Source organism: Pipra filicauda, unplaced genomic scaffold (assembly GCF_003945595.2).
Source record: "Pipra filicauda isolate LSUMZ 115617 unplaced genomic scaffold, ASM394559v2 scaffold36_size6622888_pilon, whole genome shotgun sequence".
Taxonomy (NCBI): domain Eukaryota; kingdom Metazoa; phylum Chordata; class Aves; order Passeriformes; family Pipridae; genus Pipra; species Pipra filicauda.
Window position 1 is genome coordinate 4,043,888 of NW_024104498.1, and position 12,205 is coordinate 4,056,092.

Genomic DNA, 12,205 nt, shown 5'->3' on the forward strand with positions numbered 1-12,205 from the left:
TGCAGCACCGGGACTCCTCGTGTGCTGGGATCTCTCCCGAGGGACCATGGCCACAGGGTTGTGTGGTGGGGTGAACCAGCCAAGATGCTGTCGTAGGGTCAGATCAAGAGGCTGGTGGAGAAGGAAGGAGGGGGGCTGCCCTGTGCCATCACCTCTGCCGGGTGTTGAGCACTCGCTTGGACTTTCAGGCGTTGTTGCAGTGGGGAGCTCGAGGAGGGCAGAGGAAGGAAAAGTAATTTCTTCAGGTGACTACAAGAGCTTCTTGGGGCTGAGATACAAGGGAGCTGTAGGCACCACCTGGATGATGCTACACATGGTTCCACATCTCCGTGAGCAACTCACCCACTCCAATGAACCCCTTGCTCAGCTGGTGGCAATGGGATTTGTTATCCCCCAGAGACAGGGGCAGCCCTTTTTCCTCCCATGGGCAGTGCTGGTGTGACCGCCCTGGCCTCAGGACAGGGACAGCTCAAGGTCTACCCAGCTGGAGCATCATGCAGTAAGGCAGGAGGAGCCATGTGGCAACAGGGCAGCACCCATCCATGCCTAAGGGCTGTGTGTGTCCGGGGGTTGAACACTGCTTGTTGGAACACCGATGAACATCACTCAGGAGGATCCAACCGTGGTGCAGGGTCAAGCTTTCACTCAAAAAAGCAGACTTGAGTGGGAATGAGGTACCTGGGTTTCTAGCTCTGCTGCCTTCTTGGTGTGTCCAGTCTCCCAAAGCATAGGGAGACCCATGCTTGTGCTTGCCCCACAGCTCCTCCACCCCGTGTGGGTCCGACCGAGCCTCGTGCACAGCTCCGTGCTGCGAGGCAAGGCTCTCTGAATGCAAATTTCATTTCTGAGCCACTGGCGCTGTTTCAAGAGCGGCAGCCTCCGAGCCCTTCTCGGTGTTACATATGTAACAGCCTCATTGAACTTGACATGTCAAATTCAGGCCATTTGTGCAAAATCTCCCTTTAATAATACCGTTTCATTTCGCTCAAATGAGACTTGAATGCATGTAAAATGGAAAAGGATATTTAAGCGCTAACATTAGGCAGATGTCTTGCCAGAGGCCGATTGAATATATGAGATTTTGAAGTGCTTAACACGTTTTCGGTGCTCCCTCTTAGAATATGTCACCTGGCTTTCTTTTTTCTCTCCCCCTCGTTTCTTCCCCCCCCACCCCTCTTTAAGTGAAGGGTATAAATTGAAAGAAAACAAAACTACAAGCCTTGGTTTTATGGGTTTTAACTCTTGCCAGGCAAGACTGTTGGTATTCCTCCTCCAAAGAAGAAATTACCTTGTAGCTCACCTTTGCAGAGCACAGGCTCAAAGCAGCAGAGAGGCAAGCAGCAGTCCCACGATGCAGGGCAGAAGGAATGCTCTCCTTGCTCTGCATGTACAGCTTGGAGAGCAAAAGGTGCCCAGCTGAGCTGCTAAGTGCCACCAAGGTAAAAACGAGAAATAATAACAGTGACCCTTTGTGTACGCTGTTGCCCTGTGCCCCAGCCAGGCTGCAGAATACATGAATATTCCTGGTTTGTGTGCATGAAGTTGATCTGTGCACTAGTTGTGAGCCTCTTATCCTCACTCGATTTATATTCACTTGTTTTACACCTCATCCGTGCTAAAGGCTTGCAATAAAGCACACTGAAATGTGAGACTCTTTCTGGAGCTGTCAGTGGCCCCAGCTCCAGCCTTCGGCTGGTGCTCTGCCTGCAGATGCATTTCCCCAGCCCAGGGCTACACGGGGAGTGCAGGCGAGTTTGAGAGCAGCACCCCCGGGTGTCCCTCGGGACAGGCACACACACACACACACACACACACACACACATCCCTGTGTGCATACAGGTGCATTGCTGCACATGTCACTGTGGGTAAATACTGTGAGCAGAGGTGATGCTGGGCAGCGACTGCAGAGGACAGCCTCCTTATGGAGGGGAGGCTGGGTGAAGGGCAGGCCTGGGGCTCTGGTTTGAGTTTGGGGTGGGAGGGAAGATGAATTTGAGGACAGAAGAAAAGGAGGAAGTGGGAGCTGTGGAGCCCCACCTCAGCTGATGCTCCACAATGGGCCCATGGTTCTTTCTAGTGTTTGGGGAAGAGGTCTTTATTGGCTTTTATTGGTTAAAAAAACCTTAAGAAGTCATATTACAAATACTACATATTACAAATACTTGCTGAGTCAAGCAATTTGAAGGTTGGAAATGTGCCTTTGGATGCAGAGGTTTTAATAGCGCGATCCTCTGTTCTTGATTATGCAGTGCTCTTTTTGAAAAAAAAAATATTTGGCAGGGAGTGTTTTTATTTCCCTGTGTGACAACTGGCAGATTCTCCCCTCCATTACCAGCAGCAAACCTATGCTTCTGAGCTGGGATTTTCCCTCCCCAAAAGGATCAGGTGTATCAATATAGCTGGGGAGTAGTCCAGAGGGTGGGGCAGTGAGTTGGACTGTGCTGGCTCTGTTCCTGCTCTCGGAGCTGGAAGGACAGTGTGAGCTCAGACAGGGCTACCTCAGCTCTTTCTCCTTAATATAAAGGATTTTCTAAGCTTAGCAGACATACCCAGCAACATTCTCATGCCATATTGTAATATTATCTCTGCCTGTCTATGGCATCCCAGGGCTGGGCATGGTGGTGCCTCTGGGAATGGATGTGCTTAGGTGGGAGGTTGAAGGATGATGCTGTTCTCACAGGGTCCCATGGCTGTGCAAACTCTCCCCTTATTCACTTTTCTTCCTTTTTTCCTCTGCAGTCAATAATTAATCTGAGCATATTTGTGTTTTAAAGCCCATGCCCACTTGTTGGCTGCTCGCAGCCTGGGCTAGCAGCTCTCATTGCTCCTTGACACTCTGCTGGGAGCATGGAGCCACATCTCTGCACATCCAACATCTCAGGAGCTACTAATTTCCCCTAATGACCTTTCTGTGTGTCCAGGAATAATTTCTCTTCAGATTCTCTGATTACGAAGCATTTCCCAGAACACAGGGGGCACCGGGGTCTCTCACCTTGGTGCAGATGGAAAGTGCAGTGGGCTGTTTTCTGGTGACCTCAAAGATGCTGTCACAAAAAACCAAATAGTGTCAGGCAAAGGAGGGCAGAGCAAGATGCCGTGGGAAGGCCTGTGACAAAGCAGGTGAAGTGCCCAGATGGGGGATTTAGCTTGACTCTTAGAGCCAGCTTTGATTCATGTCAGAGGAAAAGAGCCAGCCATGGGACTATGGTGCTCCAGCTCCTGCAGTAGCACTCAATGCACATCTGCCCGGGCTTAAATCTTCCTTTAGCATCCCCCTGAAGCTTCCTCTCCCTTGTTTGCACACGTGCTCTTTTCCTCTTTCTGTTCTTAATCCTCCCTTCTTTGGCAGCCAGCATGGAAGCAGAAAGTGCTGCACAGAGCATCTTCACCCTGCTGTAAGGGGTTTCAGCTCCTGGTTTCTTCATGTAGAGAGGCACAGCAGTGGCTCTTCTCAGGGGACATAGGCAGCTCTGGGCCCACTGGGATAAGGAATAAGGAGGAAGCTGGCAATATAGCTAAAACATGAAGGCTGTGGGACCTTGAGAGATGGACTGGTCACTCCAAGCAGGGTGACTTTTCTTGAGAGATGTCTCCAGACCTTTCGAGATGCATCCAGGATGCATTCTTTCACAGTTGCTTTCCCAGTGTTTCATGGTCTTTCTGACATGTCTTTCCCATGGTCTTTCTGATATGTTTTTCCCATGCTAAACCCCCCAGAGCCTGCACTGGAGATTCCTGCTGATGGATGAGTAGGGAAGCACATCGTCCCTGCGGTTCCTGTGTGCACAAGTGACAGGGGCCTTCTGTGTTGCTCCTGGTCAGCATAAGGACCCAGAGCAAGTTATAACATGGGGTTCACACCCTGGTCCTGCTCAGGGAACCTTGTGTTTAAATATAGCTGCTCCTCCCACTGCCCCAGTGCTTCATTTCTGTGGGATCTGCCGAGCGCTGTGCTGTCCCAAAGGACCTTTGGAGGAAACCTTCCTGGGACCAGCGTGGGTGGCTGCTCTGGGAAGGGCGAGTGGCTGTGCTGCCAGGCCTGGCAGGATAAATAGAGTGTGTAAAACGTGAATTAGCTCTGTTGTCATGTGTCACATCAGGGTCATGGCTCTTGCCGCAGGTCTCCTTGATTTATGCCTGGGGACTTCTACTTGATGGCCAGGTACTTCCCAAGGCTTCTTGTGTAGCAAAGACTGCAGGTCCCCCAGCCTCTGAATGAGAGATTAGAGACATTTTTGAGTGAGAAGGGTTTTTTCCAACTCCCTATTCAAATACATGCCGATTCCCTTCCTTGCATGCAATATACACCAGGAGGTGCTCCAGAAAGGGCAAGGAGCCCTGGCCAACAAGTGAGATTGCAACTGGGGAAAAGCAGGCATTGCAACCTCCTGCTTCTCAACTTATCCCTGTCTTTTTTCTTCCTTCTTTTTGCCTTTTCTTTTTCCACCTTCTTCTTTTCCTTTCTTCCCTTTCTCCCTCTCTTCTTCCCCCCTCCCTCCCTCTCTCCCCACCCCCCCCCCCCCCCCCCCCCCCCCCCCCCGGTATCAAGGCGACATCTCCAAGCCAAGTACTTTTAATTTCGCCCGTGGCCCTTGCTGACACGGTGGATATGCACAGCAAGTTAAATTCCCGCCTGATCAATAAAGCAGAAGCAGTGTGTCCGACTGGTCGATATTTTTTTATCTGTCTTCAGCCCAGTCCTGCTGATGACAGCCCCCTGTGCTTCAGCAAAGGCACTCAAGGGCATCGGGCTTTGGCAACACAGCTCTTTTTTTTTTTATTTAAATTAAAAAATAAAAAATCCAGATGCCTACAAAAAAAAAAAAGTTCATGGAGTTTGGCCTTTGCTTAATAACGTTTTATGATTTATCTTAATTTTTAATTGAAAAAAATTTGCGAATTAATTGATTTCTGGGACTTGCCAATTAACATTGTAATTGGGTGCATGATAAATTTCGAGGGAGCATCATTTTTCTCCCTCTCCCCCTTGTCACCGAGAAGGGGAATCGCGAGGGCAGCTGCTTCCTATCCATACGCCCCCCGCTCTTTCCAGAGGTGCCGCTGCCCTCCTCCCCCCTTGCTACTGTATCTTAAAGAAGGAACAAGAAAGCTAATAAAGTCATGTTATTAGAGTCTCGCCAGAGGTGACCCCTCAAGGCATAAATCCAGGCCGAGGAGATGCTGGGGACAGGTACTATTAAGTGTCTGACCGCGCTGTGCAGGCGGGACTGGGTACCTCTCCTGTGGCACCCTCTCCCTGGCTGTGGGGAAGGCAGCCAGCCCTCCTGGGGCTCCCAAGGGCTTTCCCAGAGGGTTCTGACACCCTCCAAGGTTTTCAACTGATCATTTCATTGCCTGTGATGTCTCCCTGATGCTCATCCTGGGTGTGAGCCCTCCACACAGTTCCCGACTATTCCAGGGAGAGACCCAACAACAGCAAAAACCACATCCCACAGTTCCTGCTGCATCTGGGGGTTGTCCTGAAGTCAATGTCCAACAGCAAAACCAGGCTGCTGGGACAGGCTGATGTTTGGGAGCTGCTCTGGGGACACAAAAGGGGTTGTTCACATCCTTCTGTCCCCTGATCCCCTCGGAGAGTGAGTTCTGCCACCCCACACCAAGGTGTTGAGCATGGAACCTCAGCTCTGGAGTCGTGGGTGTCCAGATTCAGGCACGGGTACATCTCCAGGTGGATGGTATCACCTGAAGATTTCTCCAGCAGTATGAGTCCTGTCAGATTTAAATTAAACACACTCTGTCACTGGAGAAACCTGCCTGGAAGTGTCAACTTCTTGGTGATACCTGAGCAGGGCCAGGACCACCTGCCTACATGAGGCAGCTAACAGGGTCACGTCCCTGTGGGGATTGTGGAGAAGTGGGTGAGCTGACTGCTGCCAAAATGAGGAGTGAGGACACAGTGTTAGGCCAGGGCAGTGAGAACACATTTTGGGGACTGAGACAGTGGAAATACCAAGTAAATTGAAGCATGGTTGGTGTCTCTAGTGATTTTCCCACCCACTTCACATGCTGGCATGGATTATCTCATAGTCAGCTCCGGTGTCCTGTGCCCATGAGTTTGGATGGGGCTCCACTGTGCCATCCTGCTGCACCCCAGATTATGCAGGTAGTGAAGGATGACAGTCCAGGTGGAGGGTCCCAGGCTTCCCTGGCAGAGCCACAGCTCTCCCCACCAGTCGAGACACCAGGCCAGGATCAGTCCAGCTCCAAGTCTGCCAGTGTCAATGGCAGGGAAACATGGGGGAATGGAGAGAAATTTATGAGGAGAGGAGTCTGTTTATTATCTAGCCAATGTGGTGCTGCTGATACCGTGGATTTATCTTCTTTCATCCCCACTCTGATTTGTGTCCCTGCCCCTCAGTGTGGCAGATTAATCACGGACAGAAAAGGAAGAAAGACCCTCCAGCTTCCTCTCGTGCACTCAGAGGGTGGCAATGACAGCAGCCTGGACCCTTCATCCATGGCTTCTCCAGCAGAGAGAGCACAAGCCAGACAGCTTCCTGGTCTGCTTAAGAGATGCCCTATTCCTCTCCTGCCTGGCAGACCCCAGGGAAGGCAGAGGTTGCTGTCCATGATCTGTGGGTCAGAAGCACTTCTCATGGGTTAGAGTTTCCAAGGTAGCACAGCAGTGAAAAAATGTGTGGGTCATATTTTCCCTCATTTATGCAGTGCCCTAAAAGTGCTATGAACTCTCCTTGAACTGCCTTCAGACCCGCGGTACCCGCAGCCCACTCCCTGACTCCAGGGCATGGGTTTGCAGTCTGGGGTTTGGGACTTTGCAGGGCAAAGCCTTCCTCTGCTGCCAGCTCTCAGGGCAGCAGGAGTCCTGGGAAGGGATGTGTGGAAACCCAAGGGTGAGAAATAAATCTCCGGTCAGTTATTTGCCCTGAAGCGATGCATGTCTTCTGCAGAGCCTCTTCTGAACTGCCACGTGAGCTGGGAATAATTAAACAGTCATTATAGCCATGGTAGCAATGAGCCCCCCAGATCAATCTAATGCATGACCTTTCCCTCTGATTTTTCTTTTTATTTTTCCAGCCACCTCCTTTTCAAATAGTGGGAGAGAAATAAAACAACGCCCCCACCCCACTCTCCTGTTTGGCCAGGCACACATGGACCATCACATCCTCACCCAGAAACCTGTTACCCACTCTGAGCAGAGACATGGGGTACCAGAGGTTGATAAAGGAAAACCCAGCAGGGCAGAAAGAGTTGGGGATGCAAATAGGACAGAGCAAATAGAGGATTTCAGCATGGTCGGGTCATGCCACAGTGTTTTATGATTCTGCTGCGTTTCTCCTTCAGCTTCAGGTTTTTGGGGGAAGTGGGTGACTGCCCTGTGTGGTCAGATTTGTCACAACTGACTATGTTGGACACTGAGGTCTCACAAATACTGACTGGGGGAGCATTTGGGAAGCATGTCTGGCACTGTATGTGCAGAGTGTTTCTAGTCCTGACTGCAGCTTCTCTGGTAATTTTTTACCATCACTTCACCCCTTTCCCCATCATGGGATGCAGGTGCTGCTGGAGGAGCCACAACAGGTTAAAAATCCAGTTTCCCAGGCACAGATCTCACCTGGCCATGCTGGGGACTGTCACCTGCAGCTAAGTGTAGCTTTAAAAAAAAAATCAAACTCCTATTTCCTTATTTAGGCTTCAGAAGACACTTCCTCCAATTTAAACTGGTGTTCACAAAAATCCAATTCCCTCTCTACCCAAAAACTGCTTCCCTACAGCTGGCCTTACCATCCACACAGCTATGCTAGAGGCTTGCTCTGCTGCCAGGGTTCCCATCCCAAGGACTTGTTCAACCCACAAGTCCTGCAGCTAAAAATAAAGTTTCCACTGGATTGCTTCTTTTTTTAAAAAAAATACATCTATCAGCTGCAGCCTGTAGAAATCTTTTGGTTTTGCAGGATCTCATGTGGGAGCTGCATGTGGCTGGTGCCTGTCAAGCAGGGGGCTGCTGAGACTGATTCTGTGGAAGAGTTGCAGAGCTGGAGGACTCCAGCTGGCACAGCAGCGGTCTTCTTAGCTGCTCCTTACTGTCCTTCAGGGATGAGCACAAACAGCTGTAGCTGCCCGAGCTCAAGGAACTTCTTCTCTTGCAGTTGTTATTAATTATACGTGGGGAATGCTGCCATTCCAGGTCTGGAGCTCAGCCCTTCATTGAGGGATGCCCATCATAAATCCTGCCTTGCTCTAGGTGGGGACTCTGCAGAAATCTTGTTTGAAGATGCTTGGGGAGCCCAGGCAGCTGTGATGGTCTGGAGCACATCATCATAGGTGTTATAGGCTTTATTGTTGCTGCACTGAGACTTCAGGCAAGTCCCATCACTGCTCTGTACTCAGATTTCTTCTCTGAGAACATTTCTTTCTCTCTCAGTCTCCTCACTCAAGCTGTAGCTACAATTGCAGCAGAGCCTCCCTGCCCTTGCTCCAGGATGCTTTAGTGATGCCCCGGTGCTGGCACAGTCAGTGTGTGTGCTGAGGTGGGTGCAGGGGAGGAAAGCTCCTGATCCTGCTTCCCTGGATCTGCCAGAGCTGCCTGGTCTGGGGGGGTCAGCAAGAGCCCTGCCTGTGTGTGGTGGGCTGAGGACACCAGAAGCACACCCTGGGTCATGTTCTCTGCTGGAAGCTGATGAGCCATCTCCCATGTGGAACAGGCCTTCTGCTTGTTGCCTGACTTGGGCACCCAGAAAACTTCTCTCTTCTTTTGGAGGAAAGCTGAGATTCCTAAAACGGCTCGCAAGAGCAAAAGCTTAAAGGAAAAGTACCACCTTGCTCATGGTAAAACACGATCAGATCACTTAACCTTCAGCTCATGCCCTGGGTTTTCCCTGTGGGAAGGAGCAGCATGGGGATGATAAGGGACCACTCCTTGCTTATTGCCTATTTTATTTCCCTATGGCAAGCACACCCCAAAAGGCAGGACCATAACAAAATAAATAGACTTGAAGGTCATAGTAACCATGGTAGAGATACAGGAAATCCCAAGACTGTGGGTGAGGAAGGCACATGTTTGGCTTGCTGAGCTGCCCTTTGGGATGTCACTATTGAAGCACTGGGTCTGAACGGTCCCTTGGGGCTCAATCAGGGACGTGCCAGGGGATTCCCAGTTGTACCTGGGGATGCTCCTAACCAAATCTGTGCTTAGCATTAACAGACATCTTCACGTCTGTGGTGTAGCCTGAGTCTTGCTTTCATTGTGAAAGGCCTTGTTGAGAGTAAATGCTCCTCTTAAAGATGTTGGGCCCTAATATGGAGGAGTGATGGGTCCCCAGCAAGCACCCTGGGGCACGTGGAGACCTGGCTGTGCTGCTTCTGTTAATGGGTGATGCAGCTGGCAGCCTTGCATCACTTGGAAATGCAAAGTCTTCAAGAGAGAGAGAAGGAGGTTGCTGGGTCTTCCCAGGGCATTTCTTACTCTTCTTTGGTACTTTGGGGGGGTTGCCTAAAAGGGAAAGAAGTTGTTTGGCTGTAATGAACTAGATAAACAATTCCCCAAATAGATTAAAACTAACTGTAACTTAGAAAAGCGGGTAGTAATTATATTTTATTAGCTAGCAAAACACCATTTTTTTATTTCATAAGATAATTCTGTGTAAATCACCTTAATTAGAAGTGTCAGACGAGCCCGTGAATATCGTACTTAGTAACTAATTTCCTATGTACAGGTTATAATTTAAAACACATGGATCACTCGCCGAGTGGAAATATGCTAGCCATGAAATAATGTGAGGAGTGTTGGGGTTATTACTATGTAAATGTGTAATCATTTCAGACCACTGCAGCCTGGCTGGGTGATTAAAGAGAATCCCAAGGTCTCCGAAGATTGTGCTGTCTGCAAGGGCCTAGAGCGAAAAAACTTTAAAAGGCACCGAAAAGTGTTTGAACTTTAAAGGTCTTGATTTCCCTTTTACCATTTTTAATTTGTCTGCGGTGTTTATGGAGGGGAAGGTTTCTCTTTGCTGACGGCCTTTCGATCCTCAGCCTGCTGCCAGCATCCTTAAGAGGCGTGGGGGGCTGCAGCCCTCGTAATTTGGGGGCTGTTTAACAGGATGGAGAAAAGCACCATTAAATTGCAGGATCTAGGTGCTTGGATGACCAGGGCTTGCACCCATTTCTGACCCATCTCTGGAAATAAATAAAAACAACTTGAAGAGTCTAGCAATAGAGTAGGGCTACATTGCAAGAAGGAGGGTGGGGGTATTAATAATCCTCCAGATGAAGAATAAAATAAAGTCTGCCAAGTTATCTAAACCGGTCCCCTTCCTTATCGGTCCCAAGCAGAGGCTTGGTGTTTTGGCTGACCAGAGAGACTCTCACTCTGAAAACTGCAGTTTCCTGGCGGTAATGCCGTTTTTAGGAGGACTTAATGATATTCTTCCCCTTCCCCTTGAAAAGAAATAATTTTAAACACCTTTAACAAGAAAAGACAGGAAATGAGTTTGGTTTTTTTAACATGGCATTTGGATTATAAAAGTTGTTTCACACTTTGTGCGACTGAGAAGTTCAAGGTAGTGGTGGAGATGTAGAGGGAATAGAAATCTTTCCCATCATGCTTGTTCTTGTACAGGCTGGAGATGGTGCAAGGTCTGCATCTCAGTGGGCAGCAGAGACTTAATTCTGCTCTGTGCTGTCTCCTGAGAGCAGGGGGCAGAGTTGGGGGACAGGCCACGGGGGCATCCTGTACCCCCCCAGTGAGCATCCAGCAGCACATCCCCTCAGGGAAGTGGGGCTGTGTGGGAGATGATGCCCCAGCCCATCCATTGGTGGTCTCCAGAAACTGTAGCTGGGAGTGGAGCTGTGGCATTTGGGGTGACCTGATGGCAGTGGATAACTGTGTATTTCCACCGTTTCAGGGCTGGGGGCGGAAGGCAGTGGCAACGGGAGAGGAGGGGGGCCATAGCCCCAGGAGAAAACACCTTCCTCCATCCCTGCTCATTTCATAACACCCAGCCATCTGCCAAATCAAGGCAGATTAAAGCCAGCCAAATTCAATTTCTCCCTGCTGGCACTGCAGCTCGGCATCTGGGGCTAAAGTGTCCCCGACAAAGCGAACATGACAGGCACATTGCTTTTTTGTCACATCTAGTACCGTGTTGATCTTCTAAAAGTCTCATAAAAATTTATTGATGTCTCCCATATTGCTGTGATTGAGAAGAAAGGAGCGCGGGTGTGCGGAGCCGGGCGCGCGCGCGCGGGTGAGCGTGTGTGCGTGTGTATATTAATGCTTCTGAAGTAGATCTGATTTGATATGTCTTGTTCTATTGTCAGCATCTGTTTAGCGAGGCTTTTTAATACTTTCTGGCTGCCGATCACTCATCCTTAGCCTGGGATGCAGGCTTGCATACAAATTTTGTTATTAAACACAATTCCATTTCCCCCCCCCCTTCCCCAACCTCCGCCTCCCCCCCGCTAACCTCCCCCTCCACCCACTCACCCATCCATCATCTCCCTGGGGCTATGGGGAGCTGGGAGCCAGCCACCCCACCGGCGTGTGCTTACAAGCACAGGCACTGGGCTTGGCAACATATTTCAAGAGCCTTTTGCCTGCTGCAGGTGCTTTGCATTGACAAATCGAATCATGGGGAAATAATTTATTTCCTAATGCTGTTTGCAGCATGTTAGCAGGAGAATTTACATGAGAGAGATTACTTTAATAACCAAAAAATTACAGTGCAGGCCTCCCCGCCATGTCGGCTTTGATATGTAATTGTTTCAAGTTTAACCTGTCTGGAGGGGGGAAGGTGTTATTAAATCTATAGCATCTCCCGCTGGCGAGGGCAGGCGAGGAGGAGCACTGTGGCAGGGACCTCCTTCCCTGCTAAATGGGGAACAAGCTGAATTAACAAATCACTCCAGCCTCCAGCAGAGCTGCTGCTTCCCCAGTGCAGCTGAAGCTGAGGGGATCTTCTTTCTCTTGCTCTTATGCTGATTTAATTCTCTTCTCTTTCCTTCCCTCCTTTTTTCCATTGTTCCTGACCCTACACAGGGCTCACCACCTCCACTCCCCACTCCCTGGCTTTCTTCCTTATGTCCCTGCAGATGTGCTCCTCGCTTTTCCCCAGGGCTGAGAGAGGAGCTGTGCAAGCCCCAAGGAGGGGAAGAGTCAGTATTTGATTCATGTGGCTAGGTTGGGGGAGTTCCACTCACAGGGCCATTTTATTCCAGCTGCAGAAAT

At 49.9% G+C, this 12,205-nt stretch overlaps 1 protein-coding gene across 4 annotated transcripts in view; it reads left to right on the top strand.

Annotated features, from left to right (window-relative positions):
- Window positions 1-12,205, top strand: part of RNF220 (ring finger protein 220) — a 219,804-nt gene that overhangs the window by 136,446 nt on the left and 71,153 nt on the right. The gene's annotated exons all lie outside the window — the stretch shown is intronic.